Raw genomic sequence first — 8,292 nt, 5'->3', positions numbered from 1 at the left:
GGAGAAAATGCAGATAACTGTAATTGAATAACAATAAAAATTAAATTAAAAAAAGAATATAAAGAGTCTAAATCTAAAAATGGGGGCACTGTAACATGTGGAATGAGATTCAGGACAGGGTGTAGGCTGAGAAGCCCCACAACCCTCACTCCTGTACATGCAGGTATTCTATTTCAGGGGCAGAGGGGACCTTTGCTACAAATTGTCAGCTAACTTACCACAATGTCATCTAGTGACCATTCCACAGGCACCTTTTCATCTACACTCCAACCTTTAGGAAAAACCCCTTTGGAAGAGGCACTCTCAACATCTTCGTCACTACTGCCATATCCAGGACTTCCAACTCAATTAGCAACCCTTACGTCTTCTGGATCTAGGCCCTCTATACAACTAAGCTTTTTACCATTGATTGAGACTGCAGGAGAGTATGGACCATGGCTAATACAAAAACCTTTCTCTATCATAGAACTTAAACAGATTAAGGCAGACATGGAAGCCTACTCCAACAACCCTGATAAGTACATAGAAGCCTTCCGACACATTACCCTAGCCTACAAGTTAACTTTAAAGGATACTATGATAGTCTTGGGAGAGATCTTATCAGATCTTGAGCAAAAAAGGGCTAATAATGGAAGCCAGGAAGTTTGCTAACAACTTACAGGGGTGTCCAATCTGCAGCCTGTGGGCTCCATGCAGCTCAGGATGGTTATGAATGCAGACCAACATGAAATCATAGATTTACTTAAAACACTATGAGGTTTTTAGGTGATTATGTGTTGCAATGTATTTAATGTGTGGCCCCAGACAACTCTTCTACCAGTGTGGCCCAGAGATGCCAAAAGGTTGGACACCACTGACTTACATCAATCTGATAACAAATACCCATACGAGAGATAGCAGTTCCACCAGTAGACCCTGAATGGGACTATAGTAATTCCTTGCAAAAATGGGAAAGAAATTACTTTCTAATGTGCATTAAAGTGGGCCTCAAGGCAAGATGACAAAAGGCCATTAACTATTCCAAGGTCTCCACTGTCAGCCAAGACCTGGATGAGAATCCCACTACATTTTTAGAAAGGCTAAGATAGGCAGTTATCAAGCACACCAACCTAGATTTAGAATCACATGAAGGCCAGGTCATACTGAAAGATAAGTTTCTAACCCAATCTGCCTCTGATATTAGCAGAAAACTCCAGAAGCTTATCCAGGGACCTTGCATGAGATGTTAACCACAGTTGATATAGTCTTTTACAATGGGGATTAAGAGAGAGAGACCAGGGCTCAGGAGAAGACAAAAAGGAAGGTTAGACATACACAGATTTTTGCCACCCTTGCAGAACAGCTACATTCCACTGGCCCTTCCAGGTCCACTACCAAGGACACTAATGGTCTCTTATGTCAAAAGGCAGGATACTGGGCCAAGGAATGTCAAAACCATGACAATCCACTTCAGGCACCATGCCATAAGTGCAAGGAAGCAGGCCACTGGATGGCACTCTGTCTTTAAGCTGAAGGAGTCCTGGTCCAGGATCTGTACCCATAGGACTGCCCACTCCCATCAGCCCTACTTCAAGAAGTCACCATTACTGGACTGGAGCCTAGGGTATATGTGGATGTGGCAAATAAGATAGTATATTCCTTACTGGATACTGGAGACACCTACTCTGTGACTATTTCCTTCTCTGGACCCCTTTCCTCACAATTCTTTATCATCCTAAGTGTAGCAGGAAAGTCTATGACGAGGAATTTCACTCTTCCTTTGGGTTGTCTCTGGGACAAATATTACTTCACACATTCTTTTCTCATAGTCCCAGAGTGTCCAACCCCTCTACTTGGAAGAGACCTCCTTCAATTATTAGGAACTAGAATAGTTAATAGCAGAGAATCCTATCTTGAGACCACCCATCCAAATGTTAGTCATGCAAACAGAGGACTTTCTGAACACTCCCATCCCTACATGGGAGAGGCAAATTGACCCAGAGGTCTGGGACATGGGTTTTTAGTAGAGCTAAAAATGCTACTCCAGTCCTTATTATTCTTAAAGATCCCTCACAGTTTCCCCACCAGAAGCAATACCCCCTAAGGCCAGAGGCAAGGGTTGGGCTTCAGCCTATAATTTCTAAGTTTATTTCTCATGGGCTGCTTAAACCTACTAGTTCCCATTGTAATGCTCCTGTATTAATGGTCAGGAAAAAGGACAACTCTAATAGACTAGTTCAAGATTTAAGAATTATTAATGAAACAGTAGTTCCACTGCACTCTGTTATCTCCAACCCATACATCCTTTTGGGGATAATTTCTACAGATTCTGAGTGGTACTGTGTTAGATCTGAAGAATGCATTCTTTTGCATCCTCCTGGACCTAAAGTCCCAAGCTCTTTTTTGCTTTCAAACAGGAATTCCCTGAAGGGTGGCTCCAACAACTAACTTGTACTGTCTTACCCCAGAGATTCAGGGACAGCTCCCATTTATTCAGTCAGGTCCTGGCTGAGGACTTGATTAACTTCATAGCTAGAAAATGGGGCATTACTTTAGTATGTAGACAATTTACATATTTGTTCCCTGAACAGAAACTGTCTGTCTTGCATACTGTTCAACATTAAATTTCTTAGCTACAGAGGGATTTAAATTTTCCAAGCCCAAGTCTTGCCTAGTCAAACAGGAAGGACATTATTTAGGGTTGGTCCTTATTCCTGTGAAGTGGGGTGTTTCCCCCAACAGAGTCAAGGCTGTCATCCAATTCCCTGAACCGGGCATCTGGAAACAACTGAGGACTGTTCTCAGCCAAATGGTGTATTGCAGGATCTGGATACCTAATTATGTCCTCATTGCACAACTGCTTTATGATAGCCTCTAGGGCCAGGAAGATTCAGCCTCTTTAAAATGGGAACAAATTCACCCTGGCTGGTGTGGCTCACTAGATTGAGTGCCAGAGTGCTGGCCTGTGAACCAAGAGGTTGCTGGTTCAATTCCTGGTCAGGGCACATGCCTTTGTTGCTGGCCGGGTCCTTGGTTGGGGGCTTGTAAGGAGCAACCAGTTGATGTTTCTCTCACACACTGATGTTTCTCTCCCTCTTTCTCCCTCTCTTTCCCTCTCTCTGAAAGTAAATAAGTAAATAACTAACTAACTAAATAAATAAAATCTTTAAAAAATTATTAAAATAGGAACAAAGTCAACAAAAGGCTTCCAATCAACTTAAGATTCTGTTCACTCAGGCCCTGGGCCTAGGATTCCTTAATCCTAAACTTTTCCAACTATACACACATGAAAGGGAGGGAATAGCCACTTGGGATCTTTGCCCCCAAATGAGGTAATACCCACCAAAGGCCTACATATCTGAAAAGCTAGACCCTATGGCCTGTGGGTGGCTGTCCTGCTTTTGAGCTTTTGAGCTGTTAGGGCCCTCACCCTTCTTTTAGAAGAAGTCTTTTAGCTGGCTCTTGGGGTTCCAGTAGTCATCAGATCCTGGAACTCCTACAAATTAAGGGCTTTCTGATAATAGACTCTTGAGATAACATGTCCTAGGATTTTTAAAATTTAATCATTATTGTATTTTTCCATTACCATTTAGTACCCTTATACCACTCTCCCCTCAGCAATCACCTACTCTTCTTCCCAATTCAGTAGAGGACTTGCCATTCCATTCCTTCTTTGAAATTCTGTCTCTTCCAACCCTCACCTTGATCTCTCTGATCAGCCCTTAAACAATCCAGACGTTATTTGGTCCACAGATGCCAGCAGTTTTGTTCTAGAGGGAAAAATAAAGGGAGTGTATGTGGTAGTTTCTCTCTACCAAATGACAGAGGCAGGGACACTACCTACCAATTCCTTGGCTCAATTAGTAGAACTAATAGCTCCCACCTGATCACTCATACTAGCAGAGGGAAAAGGGCAAATATTTTCACAGATTCTAAATATGCTTTCCTAGTCCTACATGCTCACACAGCAATCTGGAATGAAAAGTACTTCCTCACCACCGAAAGCATCACCATCAAATACAGGCCCCAAATCCTAGATCTAGAGGCTCTTCAGAGGCCTCACCAAATATCAGTCATTCATTGTAAGAAACATCAAAAGGAGGATTCTGAGGTAGCCAAGGGTAATTGCCCAGCAGATGACACTGCCAGACAAGCCACACTTCAGCATGTACAAGTTCCCAGTAGCCCAGTCACTATGGGAGCTCTCATCCCTTAGGCATCCTTGCCTACTCCATCCTATACAAAAGAAGAATGGTCTTGGCAACATGGAAAGGGTTTCAACTTCTCCCTTCAGGATAGCTTAGCTGAGGAACTATTTTAATCCTACCCCAAAGTATACAAAGAAAAATCAAGTCCTTCATGAATCAACTTATTTGGAAAGGGAATCTTTAACCATCCTTATTAACAGGGTATTTCAAGGAAAGGGGCTGTCCAAGACCATCTATCAGGTAGTATTCTCCTGTCCCACCTGCTTTCTTAATAACCCACAGGGAGCAATTAAATCATCACTGCCCAAGCCTGCCCAACATAAGGGATCCTATCCAGAGGAGGATTGGCCAATACATTTTATACAAGTGCCCCCTAGACAAGGACATAAATACCTGTTAGTCTTTGTAGATACCTTAACCAGTTGGATAGAGGCCTTTCCAATCTCAACTGAGAGGGCTTAAGAAGTAGCTAAAAAGCTTTTACATTAAATTATCCCTAGGTTTGGGTTATCCTGTTCACTTTAAAGCAATAATGGGGCAGCCTTTATTTCCACCATAGTTCAAATAATCTCCAAGACCCGGGGAATAAATAACAATTTCCACTGTGCTTGGTGCCCCCAGTCATTGGGACAGGTATAAACAGCCAATCAATTTTTAAAAACTGTCATTAGAAAAATCACATAAGAAACCTCTCTTAACTGGAAAGAAGCCTTGCCAATTGCTTTGGCAAGGTGGCCCCTAAAGCCCACTTGACATTAAATCCCTTTGAGATACCATATGGCCAAACTTTTCTGTATTAAGAACTCTAGATAGACACAGAGGCTTCTTCTCTAAAAGCTTATGCACAAATGGTGACTCAGTTCTAGGCCACCCTTTAGGAATTTGGCTTACAGAAAAAACCTAGCCAAAATACAACTGCCCAATTGTATCCTCTTGGAGCCCAGGTTCTAATAAAAGTTTGGAAGGTTGGTACTCCTAGTTCTAAACTACAACCCCCATGGAAAGGATACCTCCCTGTTCTTATGTCTTCCTTGATAGCCATCAAGATCATTGACATCTCCAGTTGCATACATCACTCTTGATTCAAACTGTGGAAGGGGCCAACTAAAGCTTCAGGACTTCTAAAACAGCAGAACAATACTACCTACTTCGGTGAGCTGGTGGAGGACCTCAAATTCCCTTTCAAAAAATTTAAAAAAAAAACTGTTACAGATAAGTAATATAAAGAACAGGCCTTTAAATATAATTATATTTCTGATACCCTTTTTATCAACCTGTCAATATGCTCAGCCTCCTCCCCCAGAAATAAACTTTTCTGTCCCTTTTGGATTTAACCCTTATCAGATAAAGTCCCAGGTCCTCCACTCCACTAACCTTCCTGTCAAATTTGTCACCTCCAGGATATAACAATTACTATTGACCTTTGGGAATCCAGGCTCCAAACACTTATCATGGGCCAATGGATAGACACTTCCCTCAGCCTCCTCTGACCAACAGTTAGCAAGCAGACAGAACCCAAAGAAGTCTTAATGTCCCTTTATAGCAGGAAGTAGCCTGAGCAGTTGTTTCCCCAAAGTCCTCAAAGATTTTAGGTTTCCATGCTTGAGGAGGGAATGTTACATAGGATAGATAGTAAACCAAAGCAGGGAGGAGGGAGACATGTCTCACCTATTAACCCTGCAGAGATCATAGTAAAATAAATTACGGTGTAGCTTGTGTGTATCCAAAAGATACAGTCATTATTAGTATGTACTGAAATATGAAAAAACAAATCAAAAACACAGCAAATTTGCATTTATTTTATTTATATAATAAAATACATTATTTTAAATTTATTTTCAGTTACAACCTATAATTTATTTATTTATTTATCTACTTATTTATAGAGAAAGGGGAAGAGAGGGAGAAAGTGAGGGAGAAAAACATCAATGTGTGGTTGCCTCTCATGCACCTCCAACCAGGGACCTGGCCCACAACACAGTCATGTGCCCTGACTAGGAATCTAATCAGCGACCCTTAGGTTTGCAGGCCAGAGCTCAATTCACTGAGCCACACCAGCCAGGGTGCAACCTAGGAATTATTAAACAAAGAAATATAAAAATATAAAGAATAAAACATTTTCTTTCCAAATAATGGAAATATGGACATTGCTAAAAAACACAACCAAAACGCCTTTAATATTAATAATAATCTATGATGGTTGGCTTTGCAAAACATTTGTAACAGTCATCACAAATAATAATGCTATGTTCAAGCATAAATACTTTTCACAAAATTTGTAAAAATACTTTGATACGACTCATTTTGGATGCATAGCACCTAACACATCTTTTTATGCTTGTCAAGGGAGCCATACCTATGTCATCTTTAGAATTCACTTCAATTTGTGTTTGAAATTGATGAAGTTTCAGTTGTGAAGGCATATGCACATCTGTAGAGATTTCTGAATGCCTTTCTATTTGTTCTGACACTAACTGCATCATGAGATTTCTAATAAATATTCTGTGCCTTATTTTTACATTGCTGTTCAGCATATGAATAGTTAAAGCATTTATTCCTGCAATATTCAAAATTGTGGAGAATATAACCATAGGCCATTTTCTGGTGTTTCAGGACAATATATGTACCTATAATTTGGTCCACAGTGTCAACTCCTGACTCTGGTTGTAATATTCTATTATGTCATGAATCTAAGTTTATGGCATCACTGAAATGAAAACTTGAAACTTATGTTCTTTTCCCTTTTGGGGTATATGAGATACAAGTGTGCAATCTGCACCAAAAGCAAATAAGTTGGATTTTTCAGGCCTGTTTTTAGAAGACATGAATGTAGGGGATAGTTGGGATTTATTTCTTATGAACAGTACCTACATATGAAAGTTGCTTTTTTTTCAAGTTGAAGATTTGTATCAGTGAACCAGTTATTTGCTATAATATTAGGTCCTGATGAGTAAATGTGTTCTGCAAGTTTCATGATTACATCTGCTCATTTATTACTAATTATGTAAGGACCATCAGGCTGCTTACTGGCATATTTCTCAAGATTCCCTGTATAAAATGCTTTTCAACTGACCATAGCAAAGATTTTTATACCCTATTTAAAAGGTCTTGGTTGGAATACATTGTTTAAACCCACATTTGCCTCTAAATCCAAGTAACATTTCATTTATTGTTACATTCTGTCTCATAGAGTAACATAATTTACATTTTTTTACAAAGGCTGAGAAAATGTCTTTCACAGCCACTAATTTGTCCACTTTCAGGCATTCTAAGCAGGTAAGTTTGTCATCAAACCTGATACAATTATGAATAAATCTAAATCTCCATAAAGATATCATAAATCTAAAAAGTTCAATCTCACTACCATCTGTAGCTCATAAATTCTTCAAATTTAGCTGATTGCTGTGATGTAAACCAGCTATATATAAAAGGCCTAAAATACTTTCAGTTTGATCTTATCTATTCATTTAGCATCTCTTTCTCATAAAAACTGGCTGGAGATATAATTGACATAGTTACTTTTATATAATAAGATTGGATCTAAAATATCATTTGTGATAAAGCAGTTCCAAGTTTCAAATTCTGTCTTGGTATTTTTTGCCTTGGCCAAAGTAATGGAAGTTGACACAAAATATTCTGTAGCTGCTTTCTAGTTTGTTTTCTTATTGGATTTTTCTTTCATTTTGATTCTCTATCCTCCCTCACACCCAATACTCTTCATTCATGTTTAATTCATATTCAATTTCTTCACTAGAAATATCTTTCTAAATATCTGAATCTTCTGAATGAAACTCCACTTAATCTTCATCTTCTAAATCACTTTCATTTACACATTTGACACTATCATTCTCATCATCAGACTTCAGTAGCATTCACTGAAGTTCTTCAACATCTCTTGGATTATTAAATTGATATGCTCCCCCAGCCATTTTCAATGGTAAACAAAACCCCCCACAACACTGACTTTGAAGTTTACAGTATCTCTCAGATATAATTTACTATTAAATATCACACACCCTTATGAAACATGTGTTATAACCAAACTGATGGCTTAAACATTATGGCTTAACATTAATCGTATACAAACATGCAGCTAGTTATTACC

This window comes from Desmodus rotundus, chromosome 12 (genome assembly GCF_022682495.2).
Source record: "Desmodus rotundus isolate HL8 chromosome 12, HLdesRot8A.1, whole genome shotgun sequence".
Taxonomy (NCBI): domain Eukaryota; kingdom Metazoa; phylum Chordata; class Mammalia; order Chiroptera; family Phyllostomidae; genus Desmodus; species Desmodus rotundus.
The sequence above is the reverse complement of the archived record's forward strand: the minus strand, read 5'-3'. Positions refer to the sequence as shown.